Raw genomic sequence first — 20,670 nt, forward strand, 5'->3', positions numbered from 1 at the left:
AATGAAAGACTTGGAAAAAACATGTTTCTAACTTGCACCATGCAGTTTGCAAGCAGCTCTTTGATGAGAGTTTATAGGTCACTGTGCTAGATTACGATTGTCACTTATGAACTGCACAGTAACAAAAGAATCTCTGTGACAAAAGCAGTAACCCACTAACCTATGCACATAAACTGTTTTTTAAAATGTATGGTACACGTTCTTTGCAGTAGGCAGATTAACCCTCTGTGCTACATTAGATAAGTCACTTGACAAAACTCTCTTCTCTCCAGCAGGTACATTAATCACCGACGTTATCTTGAGACTTTTATTGTTGCTGGAAAACTGCTAATTCTACAAGGAACTTTGTTGTGCTTTTAAAATTACTGCCTGAGGACCCCCTGGGAATGTGTCACGGACCCCTGGGGGTCCGCGGACCACAGTTTGGGAAACACTGATTTAGAAGTAATCCCAATTTGTGAAATCCAAAAGTATGCACTGGATGGGCACTCTTGGCTATTGCAAATGGGGATTACTTCAGAATGGTTCAATGAAATGTTCTCAATGCTTGTGGATCACTCTTAAGTGTTTAAATACAGACTTAGGATGGATAATTTATTGAAGAGTGTGTGATGCAAGCAAGTTTTCCAAATGACCTTTCCTTCATCCAGGATTACTCAAGAATAATTTTAAAACAAATGTGAAATGAAATACATGGGTGAAACATGGTGTCCCTGTAAAAAAGAAAACTATGGGTTTAAAACATGATCCTTCTTTAAACAAGGTGAAAATGATATTACATTTTTTGCAAAGCCTATCGAAGAGCGAGGAAGTATTGGCTCCTACCCATTCTTAAAAATATTGGTTTTAGGAAATTCTTGCCTGCGTTTAGAATACTAAAAACTGATTTGTCACCTCCGATTGTTTTTGCAGTGGCAAAGTTTTTAATGGCCATGTGGCATGTACGATCTACTCTTTTAAAAGAGGGGGGGTTGCATAATGTTAAATGATTTTAGAACACCTTTTTTCATGTTTTTTAAACGTCTGTATTATGACATTTTTGAAAGTGATTGTTCATATGCAAATGTTTACAATGTCGGAAACTTTTAAATCTTAATAACTGTTAAGTGTTTATATCTTTGATGATCTAAATGATCGAAAATAAAGATTATTTGATTGATATTAAATGAATTTGTGAGGAACGTTGGTGTTGGCAAGAAAACTATTTGCATTCAGTAGCAGCCTTGCAACTTATGACCTTTCCCCATACTCATTGTGACAGCTTTTCATTTGAGCTAAACGACATCACTCTAAGTTTTGATATGGTGACCGGTGGCAATACACTGAACAAAGAATTGGTTGAAATAAATGGATCTGAAATTACTTGCCACTGTTTACTTTTATTTAGACAAAGCATGTACATGACCTCAAAGAGATATAGGATACTGTTCAGGAAAACATTAAAAGTAAGGAATTTTTTTTTTTTAAAGTCAGCAAAAGAAGCATCTCTGTTGTGTGTTGCCAGATTCAGAGTAGTTTGTCCTCCTTTGCAATTGCAGATCAATATGGCAAGATCCCTTCTCGTAGTTTGGTTGTTGAGAGGTAGCTAGCTTGCAAGGAGATTTCATAACATTCTAAAAAGATAAACAAAAGAATATATTAGTACAATTAAGTTACTTTAGATTTTTTTTTAGATTGGCTGCCTTTATAAACCACTGGATTCTCCTGCACGATAAAGGGCACCTGTTGGAAACGCCCACTCCCACTCCGCAGGGTGGTGGTGGACTCCCCGAACACACTGTGGTAGCTTGGCTCGAGTGGTCAGGAAACAGGCGCAGTGCTAAGCATACAATATACCCATACAATAACCATGCGTGCATCCGTTCCAAAAACGACTCTACACCGTAAAAATTATGAAAATATTCTTCCTTTATCTTTTTCTCTTAGTTGCTGATTGGAAAAATAAATAGGTCAATCACAATATACAAGTTTCAATTAGTGCAGGTCAAATAAATATTGGCTGTTTGATGAAATAAATAGGGGTGATCATAAATAACAGGGCATAAATACAAGTGCAATATATACAGACAATTAAATACTTTGAGGCAATAAATACTGTACCAATAAATATTGTACACCATCAAGTCCTGTGGACCTATAAATATAGTGCAGCAATAAATAGGTAAAAATTCAATAAATACAGTACCCCCAATAAATAATTAAAAGTATACAGCAACCCTCATATAATCAGATGACACTTCAATTCTTATGGGCTGATTTGGCCCAGGCACAGCTTGTAGGGTTGTGGAAGGCTTGAGGGGGGCTACTCCCTGGCTGGGACAAGGCTGAGGCCTAAACTGAGGTAGATCAAAGGGGGGAATACCAATGCCCTGGCTTTCTCTTTCCACACAACCTCTCTAGGTTAGTCCCAGTTCACCCCTTGCACAGTCAGGTTGATTTCAGCACCTCCCTAGCCCCTTAGAGTAGTCTCTCAGGTCTCCACAGGGCCTTAGGCGCCCTCTACTCCACTTACTGCCCTTTTTCTGATGTTCCGACGCCGCTGGAGTCGTGTCGACGCCGTGAGGCGGTTCCGGTTCGGTCTCGGCGGCCTCGGCACAATGTCAGTTCTTTGACGACGCCGGTAGGCGGTTCCGGTCCGATGTCGGTGGCCTCGGTTCGATCTCGACCTCCGATTCGACGGCGTCGGGCAGTCTCTTCACGATGTCGACTTCGGGCGGCTCCGGTCCGATGGCGCTCTCGGCTCCGATGACGTCGGCCGGCCTGGCCTCGATGTCGACTTCCGGCGACTCCGGGGTGCGATCCTCACCCCCGACCTCCGGTGCCCCTCCACACAGGTTCCGGGCGACTCCGGAGTGCGATCCTCACTCCCGACCTCCGGTGCTCCTCTACCTCGGTCTCCGACGACTCCGGAGGGCGGACTTCACTCCTCCGATGACGCCGCTCGCTCGACCTCGGTTCACTCCCTCCTCGACCTCTGGTATTCCTCACGACCTCCGTCGGCGCCCTCTCACGACCTCAGGCGGCTCCGGGTACGACGTCTGCTACTTCAGTCAGCGCCGCTTCTCCACCTCGGGCTCCAGGTCTTCAGGCTACTCGACGCCGGACTCCAGGGAAACCAGTTCTCAGGTCAGAATCTTGCTGTTTTCTTGGTTCTAAGGCCTGTTCCTGCTGTCCAGGTCCTTAGGATAAGTTTCTTCTGTCTTCTTCCCACACAGGGCTATAGGCTGGGATCCATCAGTAGGGACAAGTATCAAGGGTGGGTTTATGGACCCCACTCCAGGCACAAGTTTCCCCCCCTGCTGCTTCACTCCTTCCTCCTTCACTGTTGTGCTCCTCTCTCTTCACCAGTCAGGTGCCAACTGCCAGCTCCAACTGCCAACTGCCTCTCTTATCCTCCCAACATTCTAAACGGTCTCCAACTGTCACAGAGTTCTGGAATCTCCTGGAATGTTCTGGAAGGTGCTGGTAGGTTCCAGTGGATGCTGGTGATGTCACAGGTGGCCACCATTTTGTGCTCCAGGCCCTCAGACAGAAGTTTCAGGGGTAGCTAAAATGGCTCCCTGAATCTGCAGCAACACTAAAAAGTCTGGTGGTTCCCAAAAAGGAAAAATTCAAACAGGGGTTGAGGCAAAAGTGGGACAAAATAAATAATGATGAGGAGGGACCACCCAAAGGGCTGACAGGTCTAACACGCGTCCCCCCCAGCTGAAAGTGGGGAGAGCTACCCAACCCCTTGGGAGTTCTCATCACTAAGGCGGAAATACCTTGAGAGACCTTCTGCATTGGCGTGGTCCACTCCAGGCCGATGTTCCACCTGAAAGTCCATCCCCTGTAGGGAAATAGACCACCTCAACAACTTGGGATTCTCCCCCTTCATTTGCATCAGCCAACGAAGGGGTCGGTGGTCGGTCTGAACTAGGAAGTGCGAGCCAAACAGGTATGGCCGCAACTTCTTCAGAGCCCATACCACTGCAAAGGCTTCACGCTCTATTGCACTCCACTTCTGTTCCCTGGGAAGTAGTCTCCTGGATAGGAAGACCACGGGTTGATCCAGACCCTCTTCGTTGAGTTGCGATAACACTGCCCCAATGCCATGTTCTGATGCATCTGTCTGGACAATGAACTTCTTGGAAAAGTCTGGGGCCCTTAAGACCGGGGCCTCGCACATGGCTTTCTTCAATTTCTCAAAGGCTTGCTGACAAGCCTCCGTCCAGACTACCCGTCGAGGTTGTTTCTTGGACGTGAGCTCCGTGAGAGGGGCTACGATGGTACCGTACCCCTTCACGAAGCGGCGGTAATATCCCGTGAGGCCCAAAAATGCTCAGACCTCAGTCTGTGTCTTGGGGGGTTCCCAGGCCATGATGGCCTCGATCTTCGCCTGGAGGGGTTGCACCGTTCCCCTACCCACCAAGTGTCCAAGGTACACTGCCGACCCCTGCCCGATCTGGCACTTGCTGGCCTTGATCGTCAATCCAGCTTGTCTCAGGGCCTGGAGAACAGCTTGCAGGTGACGCAAGTGATCCTCCCAGCTGCTACTGAAGACGGCTATGTCATCCAGATAAGCAGCAGAGAAACTCTCCATTCCGGTGAGGATCTGGTTTACCAGGCGCTGAAACGTGGCAGGTGCGTTCTTGAGCCCAAAGGGCATCACACAGAACTGGTAGTGGCCATTGGGCGTGGAGAAGGCTGACCTTTCCCTTGCTCCATCAGTCAAAGAGATCTGCCAGTACCCAGAGGTAAGGTCAAAGGTACTTAGATATTGGGCAGCTCCCAGCCGGTCAATTAATTCATCCGCCCTAGGGATCGGATGTGCATCAGTCTTTGTCACTGAATTCAGTCCCCGGTAGTCCACACAGAACCTCAGTTCTGGTTGGGCACCCGGTGGTGCAGCTTTCGGTACTAACACCACCGGACTGGACCAGGGGCTGCTGGAAGGTTCAATCACTCCTAGCTCCAGCATCTTAGTGACTTCACTATGAATGCTGGCCTTCACCTTGTCTGACATCCGGTAGATCTTGGACTTCACAGGTGGGCTGTCTCCTGTGTCCACGTCATGGACGCACAGGTGAGTCCTACCCGGGACAAGGGAGAACAACGCAGAGTACTGCCCCAGGGCCTGGCGACAGTCCTCCTGCTGTTCAGGAGTTAGAGATGGGGAGAGAATCACTCCCTCCACCGACCCATCCTTTTCCTGAGACGCAAACAGATCAGGGAGAGGCTCGCTTTCCACGTCCTCTCCTCCGTCAGTCACCATCATCAAGATGACTTCGGGCCTCTCGTGGTGGGGTTTGAGGCGGTTGGCATGCAGCACCCGCAGGGGCTGACGAGGGGTCTTCAGGTCCACCAAGTAGGTAGCCTTACCCTTCTTCTCCAACACCTCAAAGGGTCCTGACCAGCGATCCTGGAGGGCACTAAGCTCTCCTGGTTCGATCACCCACACCTTCTGGCCAGGCTCCAACTCCACCGGGTGAGCGTTGTGGTCATACCACGCCTTCATTACTGCTTGGCTGGCTTCCAAGTTGTCAGAAGCTTGCTTCCACAACTTAGCCATTTGGCTCCGGAAGGCCAGCATGTAGCTCACCACATCCTGGGGGAGCTTCCTGGGAGTTCTTTCCCATCCGTCTCTCACCAGGTTAAGAGGTCCACGTACAGGGTGCCCATACAGAAGCTCGAAGGGGCTGAAGCCCACTCCCTTCTGTGGCACTTCCCTGTAGGAAAAAAGTAAACAGGGTAGGAGGACGTCCCATTTCCTCCGCAGGCTTTCAGGCAGACTTCTGATCATGCCTTTTAAGGTTTTGTTAAACCTTTCCACTAGACCATTGGTCTGGGGGTGGTAAGGAGTCGTGAACCGGTAGGTCACTCCACACTCCTTCCACATTGCCCGCATATACGCTGACATGAAGTTGGTCCCCCTGTCGGACACAACTTCCTTGGGAAAACCCACTCGGGTAAAGATTCCCATCAGGGCCCTTGCCACAACAGGTGCTGTTATGGTCCTCAGAGGTATTGCCTCTGGGTACCGTGTGGCATGATCCACCAGAACCAGGATAAACCTGTGACCAGCTGTAGTTGGTGGATCTAATGGACCCACAATGTCGATGCCCACCCTTTCAAAGGGGGTGCTAACGACAGGGAGTGGTTCCAGGGGAGCTTTCAGCTTCACCCCTGTTTTCCCACTGGCTTGGCAAGACACACATGTCCGGCAGTAGGTATCGGACGACACTTTCATCTGAGGCCAATAAAAGTGTGGGACAAGACGGGCGAAGGTCTTGTCTTGCCCCAGGTGTCCTGCCAATGGTATCTCGTGAGCCAACTCCAGAAGGAAGGCTCGATAACGTTGAGGAACTACCAAGGCTCGTGACGATCCATGTAGGGGTGCCTTGGGTTCACTGTAGAGGAGGCCATCCTCCCAGTAAACACTGTAGTTCCCTTCAACGTTCCCTGCTGCCTGGGCTTCGGCCTGTCGCCTCAGCCCCTCAAGGGTAGGGCACTCCCTCTGGCCCTGGCAGAATTCCTCCCTGGACGGGCCTCCCTCCACGTGCCACTCGGCCGGGATGGGTAAGTCCTCCAGGTTGGTAACGTCCCCCTCCGCAGACTCCTGGCCCACCACCTCCGGTGGCCTATCCGTCCTACGGGGTGGAGACTCCGAGGCAGGCTCCTCCTGTCCTCGGTTCTTCCCTTGACTGGCAGCTGGCTGGGCTTTTGTTCCAGGCTCCAGCCGGAATGAACTCCCTCTTCGGGTAGTCTTGGACCTTGTGCTAACACAGGCCCAGTCAGGTGTACCCAGCATCTCGGTGTGAGTCCGGTATTCCACCTCCTTCCAAGCGTTGTGCTCCATGTCATTGCCCAGCAGACAATCGACTGGCACGGCAGGGCTTACGGCAACTCGAAGTGAACCTGCAACCCCCCCCCATTCAAAGGGAACCTCGGCCACGGGATAGTGACCTGTTCTGCCGTCAGCCATCGCGGCTGGGTGGAGTACATCGGGAATTACCTGCTCTGGAGACACCAGCTGGCTACGCACCATAGTCATACTGGCTCCTGTGTCTCTCAGAGCCTCCCCTCTTTGGCCGTTGATGGTGATCCACTGCCCATACTTTGCGGTATTTGCGGGCACCTGGATCTTAGGAACCATCTCCCATTCTCCCAGGGACACTAGAGTGACACCCGCCCACTCCCTTCCCTTAGTTAAGGGCATCTCCTCCCCGAGCACTACACTAGCTACTCCGGGGGGCTTTCCTCCAGTGGGAGGGGGTGATCGTTTCTGACACTTCGGATCTCCTTTATAGTGTCCAACGCCACCGCACTCGTAGCAATGGACAACCCTTGGCTGCTGACTCTGGCCAGGATTAGGGTTTCTGGGTGGGTTAGCCTTAGAGGTGAATCCTGTTCCCTTCCCTTGGAAGTTATTTTGGGGGCCTTTGGAGAACTCCTTTTTCTTTTCCCCTCCCTCTTTCTTCTGGGGGGCGCCCTGTCCGGCCTTTTGAGTATCCCCTCCAGTCCCCCTTGTGGACACCCGGGTACTGGCCCAAATGTCCGCCTCCTCAGCAAGCTTCCGGGGGCTGGTCAGCTTGCTATCCACCAGGTGTTGCCGCAGTTCAGGGAAACATTTCTCGAGTAGGTGTTCCTTCAGTACTAGGTCAAACAGCTCCTCGTAGTTCCTTACTTCACTGCCCTGAATCCAACCTTCCAGTGCCTTCTTTGCATAGTCCAGGAAGTCCACCCAATTCTGTGTGCCCAGTTTGTGACTACCCCTGAACTTCTGTCTGTACTTTTCAGGTGTTAGTCCAAACTTTCTGATGAGCGCCAGTTTCATGGTGGGGTAGTGGGTCTGCTCATCCTCTTCGAGGGCCAATAAAGCATCCCTACCAGCTGGAGGCATGTACCTATACAATCCTCCTCCCCAATACTTCACTGGAACCCCATGGGCCCTCAACGAGACCTCATAGGCTGCTAGCCACTTGGCGATGTCGTCACCCGCCCCATAGCTAGCTACTAAGTCCTTTGGCAGGCAAGGTTTGGATTCCCTGGTGATTTCTTGGTCTTTGCTGCCACCATTAGGAACAGTTGGTGCCCCAATTCTTAAGATCTGAAGCTCTATCTCTTTCAGTCTTATCTCATGAGCCATCCTCTCCTTCTCCGTCTCATGAGCCAACCTCTGTTCCTCCTTCTCCTTCTCCAGCTTTGCTAAATCCCATGTGAGCTGTCTTTTCTCTCTCCGATCTGCTAACTCCACGCTGGATAAGCCCCCGCTAGAGACAGTGCTGCCCTTCCTAGAAAGTGTCCTGGGCCCTGCTGACAGGTTCCCCACCTCAGGTTGGTACATCTCAGCCCCCTCGGGGTCAGGCTCTCCATCCCTGTCTTCCTCCTCAGCCTTGCTTTCTCGGCGTGCCTCCCCCCAAGCCCTTAAGCTGGTTTGGAGTGCACCCTTCTTTGCTCCTGGGGGGCAGTACACCCCCTCCCGCTGGCAAAACTCCCTGAGTTGGGCCACAGTGTACGTTTCTAAGTCTTCCAGTACAAATTCCATCTTGCCCACTCAGGTTAGAGGACAGGTTTTGTGCAGTAGCAATGTAGGGGGGTACCTTTAGTAATACCTCCTCCCACCACCAGAGTAAATTTGGAAAAAACAAAAACCCACAATTAGGAAGGCCGCTGTGAGAAAACTCCCGGTGTAGGCCTATGGACTACCCACAGTTATTGTTGAGTATATGTAGGCACAGCTCTATCCCACCACTGAACACCAATTTATGTTGGAAACGCCCACTCCCACTCCGCAGGGTGGTGGTGGACTCCCCGAACACACTGTGGTAGCTTGGCTCGAGTGGTCAGGAAACAGGCGCAGTGCTAAGCATACAATATACCCATACAATAACCATGCGTGCATCCGTTCCAAAAACGACTCTACACCGTAAAAATTATGAAAATATTCTTCCTTTATCTTTTTCTCTTAGTTGCTGATTGGAAAAATAAATAGGTCAATCACAATATACAAGTTTCAATTAGTGCAGGTCAAATAAATATTGGCTGTTTGATGAAATAAATAGGGGTGATCATAAATAACAGGGCATAAATACAAGTGCAATATATACAGACAATTAAATACTTTGAGGCAATAAATACTGTACCAATAAATATTGTACACCATCAAGTCCTGTGGACCTATAAATATAGTGCAGCAATAAATAGGTAAAAATTCAATAAATACAGTACCCCCAATAAATAATTAAAAGTATACAGCAACCCTCATATAATCAGATGACACTTCAATTCTTATGGGCTGATTTGGCCCAGGCACAGCTTGTAGGGTTGTGGAAGGCTTGAGGGGGGCTACTCCCTGGCTGGGACAAGGCTGAGGCCTAAACTGAGGTAGATCAAAGGGGGGAATACCAATGCCCTGGCTTTCTCTTTCCACACAACCTCTCTAGGTTAGTCCCAGTTCACCCCTTGCACAGTCAGGTTGATTTCAGCACCTCCCTAGCCCCTTAGAGTAGTCTCTCAGGTCTCCACAGGGCCTTAGGCGCCCTCTACTCCACTTACTGCCCTTTTTCTGATGTTCCGACGCCGCTGGAGTCGTGTCGACGCCGTGAGGCGGTTCCGGTTCGGTCTCGGCGGCCTCGGCACAATGTCAGTTCTTTGACGACGCCGGTAGGCGGTTCCGGTCCGATGTCGGTGGCCTCGGTTCGATCTCGACCTCCGATTCGACGGCGTCGGGCAGTCTCTTCACGATGTCGACTTCGGGCGGCTCCGGTCCGATGGCGCTCTCGGCTCCGATGACGTCGGCCGGCCTGGCCTCGATGTCGACTTCCAGCGACTCCGGGGTGCGATCCTCACCCCCGACCTCCGGTGCCCCTCCACACAGGTTCCGGGCGACTCCGGAGTGCGATCCTCACTCCCGACCTCCGGTGCTCCTCTACCTCGGTCTCCGACGACTCCGGAGGGCGGACTTCACTCCTCCGATGACGCCGCTCGCTCGACCTCGGTTCACTCCCTCCTCGACCTCTGGTATTCCTCACGACCTCCGTCGGCGCCCTCTCACGACCTCAGGCGGCTCCGGGTACGACGTCTGCTACTTCAGTCAGCGCCGCTTCTCCACCTCGGGCTCCAGGTCTTCAGGCTACTCGACGCCGGACTCCAGGGAAACCAGTTCTCAGGTCAGAATCTTGCTGTTTTCTTGGTTCTAAGGCCTGTTCCTGCTGTCCAGGTCCTTAGGATAAGTTTCTTCTGTCTTCTTCCCACACAGGGCTATAGGCTGGGATCCATCAGTAGGGACAAGTATCAAGGGTGGGTTTATGGACCCCACTCCAGGCACAAGTTTCCCCCCCTGCTGCTTCACTCCTTCCTCCTTCACTGTTGTGCTCCTCTCTCTTCACCAGTCAGGTGCCAACTGCCAGCTCCAACTGCCAACTGCCTCTCTTATCCTCCCAACATTCTAAACGGTCTCCAACTGTCACAGAGTTCTGGAATCTCCTGGAATGTTCTGGAAGGTGCTGGTAGGTTCCAGTGGATGCTGGTGATGTCACAGGTGGCCACCATTTTGTGCTCCAGGCCCTCAGACAGAAGTTTCAGGGGTAGCTAAAATGGCTCCCTGAATCTGCAGCAACACTAAAAAGTCTGGTGGTTCCCAAAAAGGAAAAATTCAAACAGGGGTTGAGGCAAAAGTGGGACAAAATAAATAATGATGAGGAGGGACCACCCAAAGGGCTGACAGGTCTAACAGCACCTTATGAGATGTTTTTAACACTACTTTGCTGATGGGTCTGGTTCGCATTTGAACTTATACCATTGATCAGATGGACGGTGAAGAAAGAAAATATCCCTTTCTCAGCTGTAAGAGTGAAGGGGCAAATTAGAACATCAGTCCCAGAGTTTCAATATTATTGTAGAAAAAACTGCTTTTTATCCTCAATAGATAAGGGAATTTGAGGTTTCAATCTCTGCCACACATTGACCACATAGTTTGACAGCATTCTGTAGTAATCACTGCCCCTCTAACATTCAGGATAAAGTACAGATATACAAATATACAAATGTTGAAAGCAGCAAGAGTGTTTTCCCAGTTACCAGAAGCTGTGAGCCACTTGATGTAGCCTGTACAAACGAGGAATAAACTACTTTGGGTGCAACTTATGCAGCCTTCAAAAAGGATATTGGAGGTCCACTGTACTATGCTTGCAGCATGACCGCCAAAAAAAAAAAGTTAAGACTGCCCTTGCGACCAGTAAATGAATGCAGACAAGCAAGTATTTGGACCAGGGATGCAGCTGAAAGTCCGAAGTAAAGCTGGTAAGCACTGTGTGCAAATAACTCACAAAAAGTATGTGTCACAAAAGAAGTGGATTGGAGGTGCTGCGCAACTGAAGTATCCCGTATTTGCGCAGAGATTTCATCTGGGACAAAAGCCCTCCCTCGCACGAGGGTGACATGCTTCATCATGGGATGCCCTTCTCATGTCAGGGCCGCAAGGCTACTGATGTGGGCTACAACTCCTTTGGGTTTAAAGAGGAGTTGAGATGTTTTCAGGGGTGGGACCAGAGGTCCAGCTGGTGAGGGGCAGAGTGCAGTGAAGTGTGCTCAGTGCTGTCACCAAGATTTCTGGGTTAAGTCACAGATTTTTTGCTTGGAGAGAACTGACTGAAGGAATAAAAAGGCAATACTAAACAGCAAAAAAGGAACACTGCTGCAATAACGTGAGCTGCTAGGAGACAATTTAAGCCTAAAGGTTTTATTATTCAAAACAAATGTTTAATGTTAGTTACTGTTTTGACACAAACAATTTGCAGCTTTGACCTGAATGTTCGTTACCAGAAGGGTAATTAGGTTATTTGGAATATCTTACCAAATGTGTCATCAATTTCCAGTGGATCCTTGTCCAATGCTCTCCTCAGCACACAATCATTTCATAATGAATAGGGTCCAACAGAACCTTCACCAGCTGCTGCATATTATCTTGCAGATAACAATAGAAAACATTAATATATATGCCATCTTAAATACATGCTTTGAAAAAGAGATGTTTTTGTTTCTGGCTGGCTAATTGACATTTATAAGTACCATGTGTAACAGTGATCAAAAACTGGTCCATTAGTGCCAGAAATACGCATTGGCCACGCCAAAAACGTACTCCAGAACCAATTACTTTTTGCACAGAACATACAATGTTTGTCAAAGCACACATCACTGCCTGCAAATGATACATAGCCCACTGATTTCCACACGTACTTCAACTGGCCTACAATGCAGTAGGTGTTTTATCATTATTATTTTTATTTTAGGGCACAGCGGTTGGTGAACAGAAACTTATTTCTGAGATATGCAGGTGAGGAGTGCAAAGGGAAAGTACTAGAGAATTAGGTGTTTTGGGTTATGTGGTCATAAAGAAGCTGCTACTCACTTGGTTTTAAAAAATGAGTTTCACTTACCTTTTTAGAAATCATTTTTAGCTTGAAATGTTCTTTCTTTTGCTTGTATTAATATGAACTCCCCATTCAGACCCGTAGCAGGGTAATCTGATGAACAGCTGTAATTTCCAGTAATAATTGACATGTAAAAAAGTATTTTGTAAATAGGCACATAACATTGGGAATTCAACTTCTTTAGCATAAACAGACAGAATGTGTGGTTGAGTTTCACTAATCCTCAAATTAAATGAGTTCCCACTGTGCTGCATGTTAGGAAATCAATTAAACCCTCCCACACACAACAGATGAGATAACGCACTTGATCAAATCAAATAGTAAAGGAATCCCTACGTTTCGCTCAACCACACCCACACCATAATATGGCATATTGACTGGTGATTATTATATATTTTTTTTTTTACAGTCACCACTGCGTAGTTATGGTTAGGTCAGTGTATCCAAACAAAAGGTATTACTTTCCTTTCTTGAATAACCTTTGTACTGTTTCACAAAAAAAGTATCACTTTGGCTTCATCGTAGAAAGTTATACAGAAATTACACTAAAATTGGCAAAATATTTGAACTTTACAGAGAAAAATCTGCTTTTCGGTATAAATCTGTACTGCAATTTTTGAGAAATTAGCCTAAAAATGGAGATCAGGATGAGCCGTGTCTTTGTGAAGAAATGCGTCCAGTTTAGGGGCCTGTACTTGACCTCACGGTAACAGGTTCAAGTGGTGGCGGAGGAGAATTATTATTATTATTGGGTCACAGGTACCCCGCAATCAGTGTCTGATATGTCTGCGAACATAAGTAAAGATGATCAAAAACTGGTGAGTGTTTACCAAAACTATATTGGCCATGGTTACATTCATATTCTAACAGAAAAAATACAGTAAAAAATGAAAAATAAAAACAAGTCACCCTTTATGATCCACTGTATAGTTGAGCATGTTTCACACATTACCGTTCTTGAATTTGGTATGGTAGACAGGGCAGCTTCAAATACTATATGCCCAACTAATTGACATTTGCTTATGTACCACATAAACATGCTATAAGGAATAGCAAAATAAGAGTTTTGTGTAAGGTGGCCCCTTTGGTGAACACACAACAAGAGTAATCGGAAAAAAGTGTCATGGGATTTATTTCTGTGGGTTATATGGCCAAGACAAAAACCACATCTGTCATTTAACTGGCTTTTTGAATATTATCAATCACTTACCTTTCAATGAATCACTCTCAACTTATAAAGCTCTCACTTCTGCCTGAAACAATGCACTTTTATTCAGGGAACCAGCAGTGCAATAAATTCAGTAGCTGTGATTTCCACTAATAAAGGACAGAGATTGCCTTGAGGGTCAAACAAATTATTATTTCTTAAGAAAAAAAAGGAATATGTGTAACTTACTACAGTGATTTAAGTTCGGCGTTTTACCCACCTACATGTAACTGTTTAATGGTAGATGAATTAGAAGTTCTGTTTTTTGATGACTTATTGGCAACGCCAAAACGAAGACAAAATCCACATCAATGCTGTTAGAGCAAAATGAAGTTCTTTGCAGACATTTTAGTAGAGTTGACTATTTTTATAGGGAACTCTGAACATTACACCTGTGTGTGTAGATACATTAAGCACAGAGCATATTATGCACTTGTTAACAGGTTCAGCGTGAATAGTCAGTTCTTGAGTATGATCCCATTTTTGGACACCAATCGATAACATGGTGAGGTGAAATTGCAGTTGGAAGCTACACCCTCAACTGAAAATGTGTAGGAAGTTGTTTGGATGCTGTCATTTGACAAGTGGAGAGCGTTCCATTGCATGAGTTCAAGATGGTGATGGAGCAGAATCTCGACAGAGTTGATAACAATTTCAGTGTGGTTAGGAAATGCTAAAAAACTGCACTTACGTTGTGTGCGCGGATGTTTCTGGACAATTACCTGGGATGTCCAATGAGTAGCACTGAAGGCATGGATTAGAAATGTGGAAAGAATCTTATTAGTGGAAATCTAACAGCAATAGTAAGACATAGGAGTATTTCTTGGCAGATTGTATAGTGCTCTAGTTTTAAAGTTTAAGTATTTGTCAAGGGGGGTAGAAGGCATAGTTAGAAAGGTCTAGGTTTGCAAAGAGATGACAATATATAAGACCGTATTACACAGCTACCTGTTATGTATTTTTACATGCATTTTTATCCTGGGGAAGTTACTTGAAAAAACTGTTTATTTCAAAGTGCACCAAAAATTGAAACTGGTTGGAATTATAATATTTAGGTTTTATCTTTAATACATATTTTTTCATTAGAAAAATAGAAATGATGAGGATCAGTGGGTTTATGCCATGGAGGGTCTGTGCCTGCAGCACTTATGGCATAGTTATCGATTTACTGCATTTGCCATTTAATTTACGGATTGCACCAGAAAATGCTGTTTCTAGCTTTAACAGATCAAAATACTGATAGATAATTAATAATGGGGCACGTGTGTGGGCATAGAATGTTGGCTCTGCAGATTGACATATAATTGTGTGCATGTTGTTGCAGATGATGTAGACAATTAATGCTGGGTGTATCAACATATTTGAGCATACTAGTGGTTCTGCAGACGTAACACTTGGTGTGCAGTTATAAGTTATGCAGAGTGTGTTGTGATAAGGGAGAAGGTGAGGTTGTTGGTAGAAGATGTTACCTAATAAAGAGGTGTAACATAAGGTTAAAGAGACACCTTAACTCAAAATTGCCATAGCTTTTCAATTTTGAAGCACCGGTTAACATTTTAGATATTTAAACTCCCCTTCAACTTTATCTTCCTACGGAATTTGATTTTCTCACTCTCTATGTTAGATATGATGGTGGTGGTTTTGTGGATGTACTATAGCGATCAATGCTAACATGAGGTTAATTGTGTGGTCATCTGGTGTAGCCTGTATGATGATGGTTGTTGTATAATGTGTGCACATATGAGGTTGATAAATGGGTGCATAGTGTATTTTTGTTGATGTATGATGGTGGATGTGCTGGTGCATGATGGCATTTATGACAATGTATACCAGTGGGAGTGTGGGATATCTTGTTTGTTTTATTGGCGAATGACTGGGGTTGGCTTAACACAATAGTGGTTTGGTGGAAGTGTGACAGCAGTAGTTCAGATTCATTATGGCAGTTGTGTGCACTTGTGAAGTTAGTGTGTTTTGGCATACACCAGTGGTTGGGTGTGCATAGAGTCCTGTGTTTATGAAATAACTTGTGTGAATGTATAATGGTGGACAAATTAATATATATTGCTTCTTGTACTGACGTAGGATGGTGGATGTATTGGTGTATGAAGCTACGATATTAGTTGTGTGGTCATAGGATGCTGGGTGTGTTCAGCATATTGTGGTTTGTGAACATTTGGTAGGTTTGCTGATGTAGGATGGTGGTTGAATGGATGTATGAGGGTGAGTATGTGGCCATATTAAGGTGCTTGTTTGACATAGGCTGCTACTTTTGTGGTGGTATGATGGTGGATAAGTTGTCACATGATGTTGGTTGTGCATGTGTTGGAAAATGACAGAGGTAGTGTGGACATGACAGTGGGTTAACCTTACCAAAGTGGGTTTGTTTGATGTATGATGATGGTGACAAGCAAATATAGTTGTGGTTGTGCTGGCTTATGCCAGTGGTTGTATGGATAATCTAATCACAGTGAAAATGTAGAGAAGTGGAAAATTATGGTGGCTGCACACTGAGCTGTAAAGAGCAGGTAAATAGGCAGAACAGGTGGGCCAATATACATATGCTTTAGTACATGATATGTTTTTGTAGGCAGCGCAAAGACCCACTTCTGTAACTAATTTAGCTTAAATCATTAAAATATGAACATTACACAGTGGTCGAGGATAAGCATGACCTGAAAGATTACAGAACGTATGGTAATGGACATTTCAGGCAGGCTCAGGTCTAAAGAATGGGCAGTTAGGTGTTGGGCACAAAGGGACTCAGACACATGGCCTGCTCCTGACACTTACATCAAATGGAGAACGGGGAAACAGATTCTCCTTCCAGAAGCCTGTGCTGATCCGACACTCCCTAGAAAGTGGCAGCTCTTCAGACCCAAATCTAGGCTCCGATGAGGGACAGGAAATTCGGCTGGCCCTGGTTTGGTCACAAAAGAAGGCCTCAACATTTTCACGGGGAAGGTTGGGGGTGGAGGGCCTGGCTCATTAGAACTAAGCCAGGCAGCTCATATGAAAATGACTGTGGAAAATAAGAGCAGAGTTGGGTGAACACTAGCACAAGCATGCCAGTTGCCGAGTGTGCTCAGAAAAATAAAGGTGTTGCTTGAAATTCTTTAACAAAAGCCACAACATGTACATCAGTGTTTCTTAAAATAAAGGCACATTGAGTGTTAAAGACAGCTGGAGTCTGCTGTGACTGCTTTTGCTTTGCTCTTTATCCCTTACGCTTAAAGCAAAATATCAGCAGAACCATAGATCATTTCTTATCTAAGAAGTCACTGCTTGAAGCTAATCTTTCTGTGAGCATTTTGCATGTACTCGATCCCTCAAAAGCCCCCCTGCAAAACAGAAAGGGAACGATTTTTTAGGTCTCGTCTACGCAGCGTGCAAGTGCTGCATAGGAGATGACCTCTTGGAATCGCTCTGTACTTTCTTGGAAACTCGTGCATGTTTTGCACTGTTTGCAATGAGTACTCGTGCATGCAGAGCATTTGTCTTGCAGGAGCGAGCAGCGGCACCATCTATTTGCAATTATCGCGCCGCTTCTCGCTCCCGCAAGGCAAACGCTCTGCATGCACGAGTACTCTAACTTTCGCGGCCGCGGGGCCGTGCTTGTCTTTCCGCGCTAGTCTTGTTATATTTTGGCTGACAAACCAACTGCCAGTCGAATAATGTCTGTTTTCACTGTTGTAATTACTTCTGAGAGGAAATGGAGTATTTTCTCCAGAGAAGAATCTTTGGTAGTCTGCGCGCAATGAGCACACAGGTATGTCATATATTCTGTTACTGCTGGTATGTTTTGTGACTTCTCCTCGTGCATGTAATTTGTGGGAGCTACTAAGAGTGCTAAAAGTAATCCTAACAAGCATGGCAGAGCTGCCGACTTTGGAGCTGTAAATAGGTTCGAATTTCATCGGCTCAACATCCTGTGATTCTAGGGCAAAACACTTCATTTCCTCGTGCCATCTAAAAATGCATGTGTGCATCTGTAACGCAACTGGTGCGCGTGTAAAGCGCTCCGATACCTTCAGGTTGAGTTTGCGCTACATAAAACTGCCCTCCCCCCCAAAAAATAAGACAATTTCAGAACCGTGCCCCGCAATCATTACCTGCTACCTCCTGCTAGGATAAACAATCTCCAATTATTTCGTTTGCAACATCTTCCTGCAGCAGTCCGGGTAACCAGGTCTCAGAAATCACAAAGAAATCGCCATCTCTGAACGCCCAAAGATCTTGACGGCTCTTGCCCTCCCCATCACAACGCTCACCAAACATGGTTTTCCAACTGCAGAACTTCTGGCGTGACCGGAAGTGCGTGGGGTAAAAAAGAATCTGACCAGTCCCTATTCTAGTCCAATTGCACCTTTAGAGACGAGTGCATGTGAAAGGGTGAGGACATCCACATCTGAAACGGTGCGAAATAGGGATTTGGTCATTTGGCTGTGTTTGAGGAGCTTGTTTGAGCTGCATTTCGGGCACCAAACAAGCTTTAAATATGCCTCATTTCTTCCTCTTCTCCTTATTGCATTATGGGGCATGTAGTTTCAATTGTAGCCCCACGTTATCAATGCAAATCCATGAAAAATGGCGCCGTAAATTATTAGATGGAAATAACATAATTGAGGAGTTGCTAAATATTTTTATGCCCAGAAATGATGTTGATAGTTTTTCAAGTATGTGCAAGATTTCTTTTCTGCACGTTTTATGTAGCGGAAACTTTCTTTTTCATGAGCACCAGATTAAATTCAAGGTCATATCTTTTTTCTTGGCACGGGGTTGTTAAATGATTTGTTCAGAATGACAGGATGTTGAGCTGACGCCGAGATTCGAACTTGGTCAGGTTCGACTTTCTTTCATGTTGGTGGTGCAACACTCCTTGTTGGCCACAGACGAGAGTATCTACGAAAGTGTCTACGAAGTCTCTCATTATTATTCATTCGCTCTGGGGTTCATGTTTTGGAATTGGGAAAGGGAGCTTCATGGAGGTAGGACATGTCAGCATCTGAATGTGGCCGCACAGCGAATTCCTGACACAGCAACAGCGCTCTCTGCGCCAGGGGCGTAGCTAGAGCTTGTGGCGCCCGGGGCTATCCCTCAGATTGCCGCCCCTGGAGAGGGGGATGAGGGTTGCTGGGGAAAAAGGACCGAGAGACACATAGTATCGCCGCTAATAGTTACCTCGATTATGCAAGTTACATGCACATACATGACACCGTCCAAGGCTACACAGTTAAATACACCGGTGACCGGCAGTACAAAGGAGAACACACAGACTGCCACCCTGCAGGATTTCAGGAAGCGCCTAAAAACATTGTTATTCGATTAACGTCCCTAATCAGCAGCACCGCCCCCACCCTCCAGCGCCTAGATACCCTCACAGGTGATAAGTAGCGTTATGCAAATCCTGTTTGTTTGATTGAATGACACCCGATTTCCACACATCGTTTGTGCGCTACATTAGTTTTATCTGTAAAATTGTATGTCTTTGCAAGTTAAGTGACCACTTCAATGGAGATTGTGCTGTCTATAAATGACACTGTGCGAACACACCATGCTTTAATGATATATGTTCAACATTGTGAGTTCAGTGATGAAGCACTGATGGCAGCGACGCCACTCTGAAAATTGTTCGAGCACCACTGGGTGTTCCCAATCCTGTTTCTCTTGGTTATTACCTTCTCTGACTCAACGAAATTCTAGTCCCCCTCCCATATGAATGTGTCACAAGCCCTCTGGACATTATTAAGGCAGGTATTGGCCTGATAATGTGGTAACCAGATATTTTACTCATTTGCATTTTTAAAGAAGGGCGTATGTTGTGTGTGTTTTTAGTGTCTCATCAGAGTGACCAAAAAAAGAAGCCCGCTGTGGTAGGCCCTTTATAGTTTTCAGAGCTTGATACAGTTTCTGACAATTCTATGTTTATTTGTAAATTGCTGGCCTCTGTGCTAAGGCTGGGTGTGAAGCAGTCTGGATTCCTCCTTGCACAAATGTTGGCTCAATTACTTTAACCGTAACTCTAAACCTAGAACACAAACCCCAACCACAAACCTGCGGTAAGACCCAATCGAAACACTTGTGTTCATCCAAACCGTAAAACTAACCCGCAACCTAAGCATAATCATACATGTATCTCTAAACCTATTGTTCATCCAAGCGATGCTAATAACTCCAGTCCTCGGTCCACCCCATCCCATTCATCTAACCATCACCCTCATCCTAGTTGTAACCTAATTCTTTCTAACACTAATATTGACTGTCACTCCAACTCAAACACTAATACCAGCTTTAAGGCAACCCCTATCTTGTGCCCTAACTCGAGAATATCAGATCTTGTTTCAGTGCAAGATTTGTGCATGCTGTGGTGCCTTATGTTAAAAACAAGATCTGCAAACTTTAGTCCATTCTCTAGATGTCACCAGGTAGGTATGTGAAACTGCCCTATCAAGCCTGGCTTCCCCAACATTATTATTAATCTCAGCAGCAAGGCTTACTGCAAACATGGAAAAGGGCAGACCACAGCTCATCAGTTAGAGAATGTCTGAGCTCGCTCCCAGTAGAGAAACCCTGCATACTCAGGACAGTGTGCATAACCTTCAAAGCCCTTCACCAACCTACCTAGCATCAGCAATTACACGTCACTGGGCAAAACAGAAACCCCAGAAACAAAGAAGCACGGATGCGAATGGAATACTCTGCCACACAGTGGCACATATCCTGTGCTCTGTATACAAAGGCTATAGGCTACAATGCACCTGTAATACATTTGTGTCTGAGCATCCCATCGGCCAAACTCCAAAGTAGGCCCTTACTCCATCTCAATAACAGCACCCAGAATATGGATTTTTTATTTATCCAATAAAACTCCATATTCATGCCTCATAACACCTAACACTAACACTTACGTCTGTGACATTTAATTGCAGCCCTCTCCAGCACCTGCACAGCCACATATGCAGTGTCATTCTTAAATCAAATATTGTAGAGTGAAGAACAAACTGACTACTTAACATTCACTATAAGACAACACGTCTTTGCTAACATGGATTT

General features: G+C 46.2%; 1 long non-coding RNA gene across 1 annotated transcript; it reads right to left on the reverse strand.

Annotated features, from left to right (window-relative positions):
* Positions 1-1,382: 1,382 nt before the first annotated feature.
* Positions 1,383-17,982, reverse strand: LOC146811423 (uncharacterized). The gene is made up of 4 exons (XR_014966738.1): positions 17,730-17,982; positions 12,420-12,517; positions 11,837-11,946; positions 1,383-1,613 (listed from the first exon to the last, which is right to left on the reverse strand). It is a non-coding gene; the product is annotated as an uncharacterized LOC146811423 (long non-coding RNA).
* Between the last annotated feature and the right edge of the window lie 2,688 nt (positions 17,983-20,670).

The sequence above is a fragment of the Triturus cristatus genome, chromosome 7 (genome assembly GCF_964204655.1).
Source record: "Triturus cristatus chromosome 7, aTriCri1.1, whole genome shotgun sequence".
In the NCBI taxonomy this organism is placed as follows: Eukaryota; Metazoa; Chordata; class Amphibia; order Caudata; family Salamandridae; genus Triturus; species Triturus cristatus.